Raw genomic sequence first — 15692 nt, 5'->3', positions numbered from 1 at the left:
GGACTGTCTGGTCTCTGATCCAGCACCTGCTGAAGATTACTGATCGTCTACACTAAACCGGAGCATCAGGAGACGGAGCGGCTGAGCCGGACACTAATCCTATTATATATTATATCCTATTGTATCCTATTATATCCTATTATGTCCTATTGTATCCTATTATATCCTATCGTATCCTATTATATATTATATCCTATTGTATCCTATTATATCCTATTATGTCCTATTATATCCTATTATATCCTATTGTATCCTATTATATATTATATCCTATTGTATCCTATTATATCCTATTATGTCCTATTATATCCTATTATATCCTATTATATCCTATTATATCCTACTGTATCCTATTATATCCTATTATGTCCTATTATATCCTATTATATCCTATTATATCCTATTGTATCCTATTATGTCCTATTATATCCTATTGTATCCTATTATATCCTATTATATCCTATTGTATCCTATTGTATCCTATTATATCCTATTATATTGTATTATATCCTATTATATCCTATTATATCCTATTATATCCTATTATATCCTATTATATCATATTGTGTCCTATTATATCCTATTATATCCTATTGTATCCTATTGTATCCTATTATATCCTATCGTATCCTATTGTATCCTATTATATCCTATTATATCCTATTGTATCCTATTGTATCCTATTATATCCTATTATATCCTATTGTATCCTATTATGTCCTATTGTATCCTATTATATTGTATTATATCCTATTATATTGTATTATATCCTATTGCATCCTATTGTATCCTATTATATCCTATTATATCCTATTATATCCTATTATGTCCTATTATATCCTATCGTATCCTATTATATCCTATTATATCCTATTATGTCCTATTGTATCCTATTATATCCTATTATATCCTATTATATTCTATTATATCCTATTGTATCCTATTATGTCCTATTATATCCTATTATATCCTATTATATCCTACTGTATCCTATTATATCCTATTATGTCCTATTATATCCTATTATATCCTATTCTATCCTATTATGTCCTATTGTATCCTATTGTATCCTATTGTATCCTATTATATCCTATTATATCCTATTGTATCCTATTGTATCCTATTGTATCCTATTATATCCTATTATATTGTATTATATCCTATTATATCCTATTATATCATATTGTGTCCTATTATATCCTATTATATCCTATCGTATCCTATTGTATCCTAATATATCCTATTGTATCCTATTATATTGTATTATATCCTATTGTATCCTATTGTATCCTATTATATCCTATTATATCCTATTATATCCTATTATATCCTATTATGTCCTATTATATCCTATTATATCCTATCGTATCCTATTATATCCTATTGTATCCTATTATGTCCTATTATATCCTATTATATCCTATTATATTGTATTATATCCTATTGTATCCTATTATGTCCTATTGTATCCTATTATATCCAATTATATCCTATCGTATCCTATTGTATCCTATTATATCCTATTATATCCTATTATGTCCTATTGTATCCTATTATATCCTATTATATCCTATCGTATCCTATTGTATCCTATTATATCCTATTATATCCTATTGTATCCTATTGTATCCTATTATATCCTATTATATCCTATTGTATCCTATTATATCCTGTTATATCCTGTTATATCCTACTGTATCCTACTGTATCCTATTATATCCTATTATATCCTATTGTATCCTATTGTATCCTATTGTATCCTATTGTATCCTATCGTATCCTATCGTATCCTATTATATCCTATTGTATCCTATTGTATCCTATTATATCCTATTATATCCTATTGTATCCTATTGTATCCTATTATGTCCTATTGTATCCTATTATATCCTATTATATTGTATTATATCCTATTATATCCTATTGTATCCTATTGTATCCTATTATATCCTATTATATTGTATTATATCCTATTATATCCTGTTATATCCTGTTATATCCTATTATATCCTATTATATCCTGTTATATCCTGTTATATCCTGTTATATCCTATTATATCCTATTATATCCTGTTATATCCTATTATATCCTCTGATTGATGTGGACTGTCTGGTCTCTGATCCAGCACCTGCTGAAGATTACTGATCGTCTACACTAAACCGGAGCATCAGGAGACGGAGCGGCTGAGCCGGACACTAATCCTATTATATATTATATCCTATTGTATCCTATTATATCCTATTATGTCCTATTGTATCCTATTATATCCTATCGTATCCTATTATGTCCTATTATATCCTATTATATATTATATCCTATTGTATCCTATTATATCCTATTATGTCCTATTATATCCTATTATATCCTATTGTATCCTATTATGTCCTATTATATCCTATTATATCCTATTATATTGTATTATATCCTATTGTATCCTATTATGTCCTATTGTATCCTATTATATCCAATTATATCCTATCGTATCCTATTGTATCCTATTATATCCTATTATATCCTATTATGTCCTATTGTATCCTATTATATCCTATTATATCCTATCGTATCCTATTGTATCCTATTATATCCTATTATATCCTATTGTATCCTATTGTATCCTATTATATCCTATTATATCCTATTGTATCCTATTATATCCTATTATATCCTGTTATATCCTGTTATATCCTACTGTATCCTATTATATATTATTATATCCTATTGTATCCTATTATATCCTATTGTATCCTATTGTATCCTATTGTATCCTATTGTATCCTATCGTATCCTATCGTATCCTATTATATCCTATTGTATCCTATTGTATCCTATTATATCCTATTATATCCTATTGTATCCTATTGTATCCTATTATATCCTATTATGTCCTATTGTATCCTATTATATCCTATTATATTGTATTATATCCTATTATATCCTATTATATTGTATTATATCCTATTATATCCTATTGTATCCTATTGTATCCTATTATATCCTATTATATTGTATTATATCCTATTGTATCCTATTGTATCCTATTATATCCTATTATGTCCTATTGTATCCTATTATATCCTATTATATTGTATTATATCCTATTATATCCTATTATATTGTATTATATCCTATTATATCCTATTGTATCCTATTGTATCCTATTATATCCTATTATATTGTATTATATCCTATTATATCCTGTTATATCCTGTTATATCCTATTATATCCTATTATATCCTGTTATATCCTGTTATATCCTGTTATATCCTATTATATCCTATTATATCCTGTTATATCCTATTATATCCTCTGATTGATGTGGACTGTCTGGTCTCTGATCCAGCACCTGCTGAAGATTACTGATCGTCTACACTAAACCGGAGCATCCGGAGACGGAGCGGCTGAGCCGGACACTAATCCTATTATATATTATATCCTACTGTATCCTATTATATCCTATTATGTCCTATTATATCCTATTATATCCTATTATATCCTATTATATCCTACTGTATCCTATTATGTCCTATTATATCCTATTATGTCCTATTATATCCTATTATATCCTATTATATCCTATTATATCCTACTGTATCCTATTATGTCCTATTATATCCTATTATGTCCTATTATATCCTATTATGTCCTATTATATCCTATTATATCCTATTATATCCTATTATATCCTACTGTATCCTATTATGTCCTATTATATCCTATTATATCCTATTGTATCCTATTGTATGCTATTATATCCTATTATATTGTATTATATCCTATTATATCCTATTATATCATATTGTGTCCTATTATATCCTATTATATCCTATCGTATCCTATTGTATCCTATTATATCCTATTATATCCTATTGTATCCTATTATGTCCTATTGTATCCTATTATATTGTATTATATCCTATTATATCCTATTGTATCCTATTGTATCCTATTATATCCTATTATATCCTATTATATACTATTATATCCTATTATGTCCTATTATATCCTATTATATCCTATCGTATCCTATTATATCCTATTATATCCTATTGTATCCTATTATGTCCTATTATATCCTATTATATCCTATTATATCCTACTGTATCCTATTATATCCAATTATGTCCTATTATATCCTATTATATCCTATTATATCCTATTGTATCCTATTCTATCCTATTATGTCCTATTGTATCCTATTATATCCTATTGTATCCTATTATATCCTATTATATCCTATTGTATCCTATTGTATCCTATTATATCCTATTATATTGTATTATATCCTATTATATCCTATTATATCATATTGTGTCCTATTATATCCTATTATATCCTATCGTATCCTATTGTATCCTATTATATCCTATTATATCCTATTATATCCTATTATGTCCTATTGTATCCTATTATATTGTATTATATCCTATTATATTGTATTATATCCTATTGTATCCTATTGTATCCTATTATATCCTATTATATCCTATTATGTCCTATTATATCCTATTATATCCTATCGTATCCTATTATATCCTATTATATCCTATTGTATCCTATTATGTCCTATTATATCCTATTATATTGTATTATATCCTATTGTATCCTATTATGTCCTATTGTATCCTATTATATATTATTATATCCTATCGTATCCTATCGTATCCTATTATATCCTATTATATCCTATTGTATCCTATTGTATCCTATTGTATCCTATTATATCCTATTGTATCCTATTGTATCCTATTGTATCCTATTGTATCCTATTGTATCCTGTTATATCCTGTTATATCCTATTGTATCCTATTGTATCCTATTGTATCCTATTGTATCCTATCGTATCCTATCGTATCCTATCGTATCCTATCGTATCCTATCGTATCCTATCGTATCCTATTGTATCCTATCGTATCCTATCGTATCCTATTGTGTCCTATTATATCCTATTATATCCTATTATGTCCTATTATATCCTATTATATCCTATTGTATCCTATTATATCCTATTATATCCTGTTATATCTTGTTATATCCTATTATATCCTATTATATCCTATTGTATCCTATTATATCCTATTATATCCTATTGTATCCTATTATGTCCTATTATATCCTATTATATCCTATTGTATCCTATTATATCCTATTATATCCTGTTATATCCTGTTATATCCTATTATATCCTATTATATCCTATTATATCCTATTGTATCCTATCGTATCCTATCGTATCCTATTGTGTCCTATTATATCCTATTGTATCCTATTATGTCCTATTATATCCTATTATATCCTATTATGTCCTATTATATCCTATTATATCCTATTGTATCCTATTATATCCTATTATATCCTGTTATATCCTGTTATATCCTATTATATCCTATTATATCCTATTGTATCCTATTATATCCTATTATATCCTATTGTATCCTTGTCACGATGCCGGCTGGCAGGAGGTGGATCCTCTGTGCCAGAGAGGGATTGGCGTGGACCGTGCTAGTGGACCGGTTCTAAGCCACTACTGGTTTTCACCAGAGCCCGCCGCAAAGCGGGATGGTCTTGCTGCGGCGGTAGTGACCAGGTCGTATCCACTAGCAACGGCTCAACCTCTCTGGCTGCTGAAGATAGGCGCGGTACAAGGGAGTAGGCAGAAGCAAGGTCGGACGTAGCAGAAGGTCGGGGCAGGCAGCAAGGATCGTAGTCGGGGGCAACGGCAGGAGGTCTGGAACACAGGCTAGGAACACACAAGGAACGCTTTCACTGGCACTAAGGCAACAAGATCCGGCGAGGGAGTGCAGGGGAAGTGAGGTATACATAGGGAGTGCACAGGTGAACACACTAATTAGAACCACTTGCGCCAATCAGTGGCGCAGTGGCCCTTTAAATCGCAGAGACCCGGCGCGCGCGCGCCCTAGGGAGCGGGGCCGCGCGCGCCGGGACAGGACCGACGGAGAGCGAGTCAGGTACGGGAGCCGGGGTGCGCATCGCGAACGGGCGCCACCCGCATCGCGAATCGCATCCCGGCTGGAGGCGGTATCGCAGCGCACCGGGTCAGTGGATCTGACCGGAGCGCTGCAGTAGCGAGAGTGTAGCGAGCGCTCCGGGGAGGAGCGGGAACCCGGAGCGCTCGGCTTAACAATCCTATTGTATCCTATTATATCCTATTGTATCCTATTATATCCTATTGTATCCTATTATATCCTATTATATCCTATTATATCCTACTGTATCCTATTATGTCCTATTATATCCTATTATATCCTACTGTATCCTATTATATCCTATTATGTCCTATTATATCCTATTATATCCTATTGTATCCTATTGTATCCTATTATATCCTATTATATCCTATTATGTCCTATTATATCCTATTATATCCTATTATATCCTATTGTATCCTATTATATCCTATTGTATCCTATTGTATCCTATTATATCCTATTATATCCTATTATGTCCTATTATATCCTATTATATCCTGTTATATCCTATTGTATCCTATTATATCCTATTGTATCCTATTATATCCTATTGTATCCTATTATATCCTATTATATCCTATTGTATCCTATTATATCCTACTGTATCCTATTGTATCCTATTATATCCTATTATGTCCTATTATATCCTATTATGTCCTATTATATCCTATTATATCCTATTATATCCTATTGTATCCTATTATATCCTATTGTATCCTATTGTATCCTATTATATCCTACTGTATCCTATTGTATCCTATTATATCCTACTGTATCCTATTATATCCTATTGTATCCTATTGTATCCTATTATATCCTATTATATCCTATTATATCCTATTATATATTATTATATCCTATTGTATCCTATTATGTCCTATTATATCCTATTGTATCATATTATATCCTATTGTATCCTATCGTATCCTATTATATCCTGTTGTATCCTATTGTATCCTATTATATCCTATTGTATCCTGTTGTATCCTGTTGTATCCTGTTGTATCCTGTTGTATCCTATTATATCCTATTATATCCTATTATATCCTGTTATATCCTATTGTATCCTATTATATCCTATTGTATCCTATTATATCCTATTGTATCCTATTATATCCTATTATATCCTATTGTATCCTATTATATCCTATTGTATCCTATTATATCCTATTGTATCCTGTTATATCCTATTGTATCCTATTATATCCTATTATATCCTATTGTATCCTATTATATCCTATTGTATCCTGTTATATCCTATTGTATCCTATTATATCCTATTATATCCTATTGTATCCTATTATATCCTATTATATCCTATTATATCCTATTATATTCTGTTGTATCCTATTATATCCTGTTATATCCTATTATATCCTATCGTATCCTATCGTATCCTATTGTATCCTATTATATCCTATTATATCCTATTGTATCCTATCGTATCCTATTATATCCTATTATATCCTATTGTATCCTATTGTATCCTATTGTATCCTATTATATCCTATTATATCCTGTTATATCCTATTGTATCCTATTATATCCTATTGTATCCTGTTATATCCTATTGTATCCTATTATATCCTATTATATCCTATTGTATCCTATTATATCCTATTGTATCCTATTATATCCTATTGTATCCTGTTATATCCTATTGTATCCTATTATATCCTATTGTATCCTATTATATCCTATTATATCCTATTGTATCCTATTATATCCTATTGTATCCTGTTATATCCTATTGTATCCTATTATATCCTATTGTATCCTATTATATCCTATTGTATCCTATTTTATCCTATTATATCCTATTATATCCTGTTATATCCTATTATATCCTATCGTATCCTATTATATCCTATTATATCCTATTATATCCTATTATATCCTATTGTATCCTATCGTATCTTATCATATCCTATTGTATCCTATTATATCCTATTGTATCCTATTGTATCCTATTATATCCTATTATATCCTATTGTATCCTATTGTATCCTATTGTATCCTATCGTATCCTATCGTGTCCTATCGTATCCTATCGTATCCTATCGTATCCTATCGTATCCTATCATATCCTATTATATCCTATTGTATCCTATTATGTCCTATTGTATCCTATTATATCCTATTGTATCCTATTATATCCTATTGTATCCTATTGTATCCTATTGTATCCTATTATATCCTATTATATCCTATTATATCATATTGTGTCCTATTATATCCTATTATATCCTATCGTATCCTATTGTATCCTATTATATCCTATTATATCCTATTATGTCCTATTGTATCCTATTATATTGTATTATATCCTATTGTATCCTATTATATCCTATTATATCCTATTATATCCTATTATATTCTATTATATCCTATTATGTCCTATTGTATCCTATTATATCCTATTGTATCCTATTATATTGTATTATATCCTATTGTATCCTATTATATCCTATTATATCCTATTATATCCTATTGTATCCTATTATATCCTATTGTATCCTATTGTATCCTATTATATCCTATTATATCCTATTATATCATATTGTGTCCTATTATATCCTATTATATCCTATCGTATCCTATTGTATCCTATTATATCCTATTATATCCTATTGTATCCTATTGTATCCTATTGTATCCTATTATGTCCTATTGTATCCTATTGTATCCTATTATATCCTATTATATCCTATTGTATCCTATTATGTCCTATTGTATCCTATTATATTGTATTATATCCTATTGTATCCTATTGTATCCTATTATATCCTATTATATTCTATTATATCCTATTATGTCCTATTGTATCCTATTATATCCTATTGTATCCTATTATATTGTATTATATCCTATTGTATCCTATTATATCCTATTATATCCTATTGTATCCTATTATATCCTATTATATCCTATTGTATCCTATTATATCCTATTATATCCTATTATATCCTATTGAATCCTATTATATCCTATTGTATCCTATTATATCCTGTTATATCCTGTTATATCCTATTGTATCCTATTATATTGTATTATATCCTACTGTATCCTATTATATCCTATTATATCCTGTTATATCCTGTTATATCCTATTGTATCCTATTATATCCTATTGTATCCTATTATATCCTATTGTATCCTATTATATCCTATTGTATCCTATTGTATCCTATTATATCCTATCGTATCCTATTATATCCTATTATATCCTATTATATCCTATTGTATCCTATTATATCCTATTGTACTGGACATATAGAATAATATTATTATTTACCTCACTCACCTCTTATCCTATAGAAAGGTTCAACTCCATTAGATCCGGTCACGTGATCCTCCTCAAAGGTCCTATCGCCACATTCTATCCAGCTCTGCTGAGCTCCGCCCACATCTATCACATGACCATGCTCGCAGGTCCTACTGCCACTTATTGTGCCTCTCCGCCCCCACATGTACAGGTCACATGATTGTAACGTCATCACAGGTCCTGCATATTATCTGGTACCGCCCCCACATGTACTGTCACATGATTGTAACGTCATCACAGGTCCTGCATATTATCTGGTACCGCCCCCACATGTACTGTCACATGATTGTAACGTCATCACAGGTCCTGCATATTATCTGGTACCGCCCCCACATGTACTGTCACATGATTGTAACGTCATCACAGGTCCTGCATATTATCTGGGACCGCCCCCACATGTACTGTCACATGATTGTAACGTCATCACAGGTCCTGCATATTATCTGGTACCGCCCCCACATGTACTGTCACATGATTGTAACGTCATCACAGGTCCTGCACCTCCCGATCTATCATCAGTTATCGCTTCTCTACAGGACAAAAGACAAGAAAAAGGTAACAAAATCCTGTAATAACCTAAATAATCAATATAATGTATAATAACCGAGGAATATAATGTATACACTGTACTATATATATATATAATATTCTCTATAATAACTGATGTATATAATGTATAGTGAGGAGTGTATACACTGTACTATATATATATATAATATTCTCTATAATAACTGATGTATATAATGTATAGTGAGGAGTGTATACACTGTACTATATATATATATAATATTCTCTATAATAACTGATGTATATAATGTATAGTGAGGAGTGTATACACTGTACTATATATATATATAATATTCTCTATAATAACTGATGTATATACTGTATAGTGAGGAGTGTATACACTGTACTATATATATATATAATATTCTCTATAATAACTGATGTATATAATGTATAGTGAGGAGTGTATACACTGTACTATATATATATATATATATAATATTCTCTATAATAACTGATGTATATAATGTATAGTGAGGAGTGTATACACTGTACTATATATATATATAATATTCTCTATAATAACTGATGTATATAATGTATAGTGAGGAGTGTATACACTGTACTATATATATATATAATATTCTCTATAATAACTGATGTATATACTGTATAGTGAGGAGTGTATACACTGTACTATATATATATATAATATTCTCTATAATAACTGATGTATATAATGTATAGTGAGGAGTGTATACACTGTACTATATATATATAATATTCTCTATAATAACTGATGTATATAATGTATAGTGAGGAGTGTATACACTGTACTATATATATATATAATATTCTCTATAATAACTGATGTATATAATGTATAGTGAGGAGTGTATACACTGTACTATATATATATAATATTCTCTATAATAACTGATGTATATAATGTATAGTGAGGAGTGTATACACTGTACTATATATATATAATATTCTCTATAATAACTGATGTATATAATGTATAGTGAGGAGTGTATACACTGTACTATATATATATATAATATTCTCTATAATAACTGATGTATATAATGTATAGTGAGGAGTGTATACACTGTACTATATATATATATATAATATTCTCTATAATAACTGATGTATATAATGTATAGTGAGGAGTGTATACACTGTACTATATATATATATAATATTCTCTATAATAACTGATGTATATAATGTATAGTGAGGAGTGTATACACTGTACTATATATATATATATAATATTCTCTATAATAACTGATGTATATAATGTATAGTGAGGAGTGTATACACTGTACTATATATATATAATATTCTCTATAATAACTGATGTATATAATGTATAGTGAGGAGTGTATACACTGTACTATATATATATATAATATTCTCTATAATAACTGATGTATATAATGTATAGTGAGGAGTGTATACACTGTACTATATATATATATAATATTCTCTATAATAACTGATGTATATAATGTATAGTGAGGAGTGTATACACTGTACTATATATATATATAATATTCTCTATAATAACTGATGTATATAATGTATAGTGAGGAGTGTATACACTGTACTATATATATATAATATTCTCTATAATAACTGATGTATATAATGTATAGTGAGGAGTGTATACACTGTACTATATATATATATATATATTCTCTATAATAACTGATGTGTATAATGTATAGTGAGGAGTGTATACACTGTACTATATATATATATAATATTCTCTATAATAACTGATGTATATAATGTATAGTGAGGAGTGTATACACTGTACTATATATATATATAATATTCTCTATAATAACTGATGTATATAATGTATAGTGAGGAGTGTATACACTGTACTATATATATATATAATATTCTCTATAATAACTGATGTATATAATGTATAGTGAGGAGTGTATACACTGTACTATATATATATATATAATATTCTCTATAATAACTGATGTATATAATGTATAGTGAGGAGTGTATACACTGTACTATATATATATAATATTCTCTATAATAACTGATGTATATAATGTATAGTGAGGAGTGTATACACTGTACTATATATATATAATATTCTCTATAATAACTGATGTATATAATGTATAGTGAGGAGTGTATACACTGTACTATATATATATATAATATTCTCTATAATAACTGATGTATATAATGTATAGTGAGGAGTGTATACACTGTACTATATATATATATATATAATATTCTCTATAATAACTGATGTATATAATGTATAGTGAGGAGTGTATACACTGTACTATATATATATATAATATTCTCTATAATAACTGATGTATATAATGTATAGTGAGGAGTGTATACACTGTACTATATATATATATATATAATATTCTCTATAATAACTGATGTATATAATGTATAGTGAGAAGTGTATACACTGTACTATATATATATAATATTCTGTATAATAACTGATGTATATAATGTATAGTGAGGAGTGTATACACTGTACTATATATATATATAATATTCTCTATAATAACTGATGTATATAATGTATAGTGAGGAGTGTATACACTGTACTATATATATATAATATTCTCTATAATAACTGATGTATATAATGTATAGTGAGGAGTGTATACACTGTACTATATATATATATATAATATTCTCTATAATAACTGATGTATATAATGTATAGTGAGGAGTGTATACACTGTACTATATATATATATATATATAATATTCTCTATAATAACTGATGTATATAATGTATAGTGAGGAGTGTATACACTGTACTATATATATATATATATAATATTCTCTATAATAACTGATGTATATAATGTATAGTGAGGAGTGTATACACTGTACTATATATATATAATATTCTCTATAATAACTGATGTATATAATGTATAGTGAGGAGTGTATACACTGTACTATATATATATATATAATATTCTCTATAATAACTGATGTATATAATGTATAGTGAGGAGTGTATACACTGTACTATATATATATATATATTCTCTATAATAACTGATGTATATAATGTATAGTGAGGAGTGTATACACTGTACTATATATATATATAATAATCTCTATAATAACTGATGTATATAATGTATAGTGAGGAGTGTATACACTGTACTATATATATATATATAATATTCTCTATAATAACTGATGTATATAATGTATAGTGAGGAGTGTATACACTGTACTATATATATATATAATATTCTCTATAATAACTGATGTATATAATGTATAGTGAGGAGTGTATACACTGTACTATATATATATATATATATATAATATTCTCTATAATAACTGATGTATATAATGTATAGTGAGGAGTGTATACACTGTACTATATATATATATAATATTCTCTATAATAACTGATGTATATAATGTATAGTGAGGAGTGTATACACTGTACTATATATATATATAATATTCTCTATAATAACTGATGTATATAATGTATAGTGAGGAGTGTATACACTGTACTATATATATATAATATTCTCTATAATAACTGATGTATATAATGTATAGTGAGGAGTGTATACACTGTACTATATATATAATATTCTCTATAATAACTGATGTATATAATGTATAGTGAGGAGTGTATACACTGTACTATATATATAATATTCTCTATAATAACTGATGTATATAATGTATAGTGAGGAGTGTATACACTGTACTATATATATATATAATATTCTCTATAATAACTGATGTATATAATGTATAGTGAGGAGTGTATACACTGTACTATATATATAATATGCTCTATAATAACTGATGTATATAATGTATAGTGAGGAGTGTATACACTGTACTATATATATATATAATATTCTCTATAATAACTGATGTATATAATGTATAGTGAGGAGTGTATACACTGTACTATATATATATAATATTCTCTATAATAACTGATGTATATAATGTATAGTGAGGAGTGTATACACTGTACTATATATATATATAATATTCTCTATAATAACTGATGTATATAATGTATAGTGAGGAGTGTATACACTGTACTATATATATATATATAATATTCTCTATAATAACTGATGTATATAATGTATAGTGAGGAGTGTATACACTGTACTATATATATATATAATAATCTCTATAATAACTGATGTATATAATGTATAGTGAGGAGTGTATACACTGTACTATATATATATATAATATTCTCTATAATAACTGATGTATATAATGTATAGTGAGGAGTGTATACACTGTACTATATATATATAATAATCTCTATAATAACTGATGTATATAATGTATAGTGAGGAGTGTATACACTGTACTATATATATATAATATTCTCTATAATAACTGATGTATATAATGTATAGTGAGGAGTGTATACACTGTACTATATATATATATATAATATTCTCTATAATAACTGATGTATATAATGTATAGTGAGGAGTGTATACACTGTACTATATATATATATATAATATTCTCTATAATAACTGATGTATATAATGTATAGTGAGGAGTGTATACACTGTACTATATATATATATAATATTCTCTATAATAACTGATGTATATAATGTATAGTGAGGAGTGTATACACTGTACTATATATATATATATATATATATATTCTCTATAATAACTGATGTATATAATGTATAGTGAGGAGTGTATACACTGTACTATATATATATATATATATATATATATATATATATATAAATATTCTCTATAATAACTGATGTATATAATGTATAGTGAGGAGTGTATACACTGTACTATATATATATATAATATTCTCTATAATAACTGATGTATATAATGTATAGTGAGGAGTGTATACACTGTACTATATATATATATATATAATATTCTCTATAATAACTGATGTATATAATGTATAGTGAGGAGTGTATACACTGTACTATATATATATAATATTCTCTATAATAACTGATGTATATAATGTATAGTGAGGAGTGTATACACTGTACTATATATATATAATATTCTCTATAATAACTGATGTATATAATGTATAGTGAGGAGTGTATACACTGTACTATATATATATATATAATATTCTCTATAATAACTGATGTATATAATGTATAGTGAGGAGTGTATACACTGTACTATATATATATATAATATTCTCTATAATAACTGATGTATATAATGTATAGTGAGGAGTGTATACACTGTACTATATATATATATATAATATTCTCTATAATAACTGATGTATATAATGTATAGTGAGGAGTGTATACACTGTACTATATATATATATATATATAATATTCTCTATAATAACTGATGTATATAATGTATAGTGAGGAGTGTATACACTGTACTATATATATATAATATTCTCTATAATAACTGATGTATATAATGTATAGTGAGGAGTGTATACACTGTACTATATATATATATATAATATTCTCTATAATAACTGATGTATATAATGTATAGTGAGGAGTGTATACACTGTACTATATATATATAATATTCTCTATAATAACTGATGTATATAATGTATAGTGAGGAGTGTATACACTGTACTATATATATATATATAATATTCTCTATAATAACTGATGTATATAATGTATAGTGAGGAGTGTATACACTGTACTATATATATATATATATAATATTCTCTATAATAACTGATGTATATAATGTATAGTGAGGAGTGTATACACTGTACTATATATATATATATATAATATTCTCTATAATAACTGATGTATATAATGTATAGTGAGGAGTGTATACACTGTACTATATATA

This window comes from Hyla sarda, unplaced genomic scaffold (genome assembly GCF_029499605.1).
Source record: "Hyla sarda isolate aHylSar1 unplaced genomic scaffold, aHylSar1.hap1 scaffold_1536, whole genome shotgun sequence".
Taxonomy (NCBI): Eukaryota; Metazoa; Chordata; class Amphibia; order Anura; family Hylidae; genus Hyla; species Hyla sarda.
This window is presented reverse-complemented; position numbering follows the sequence as displayed.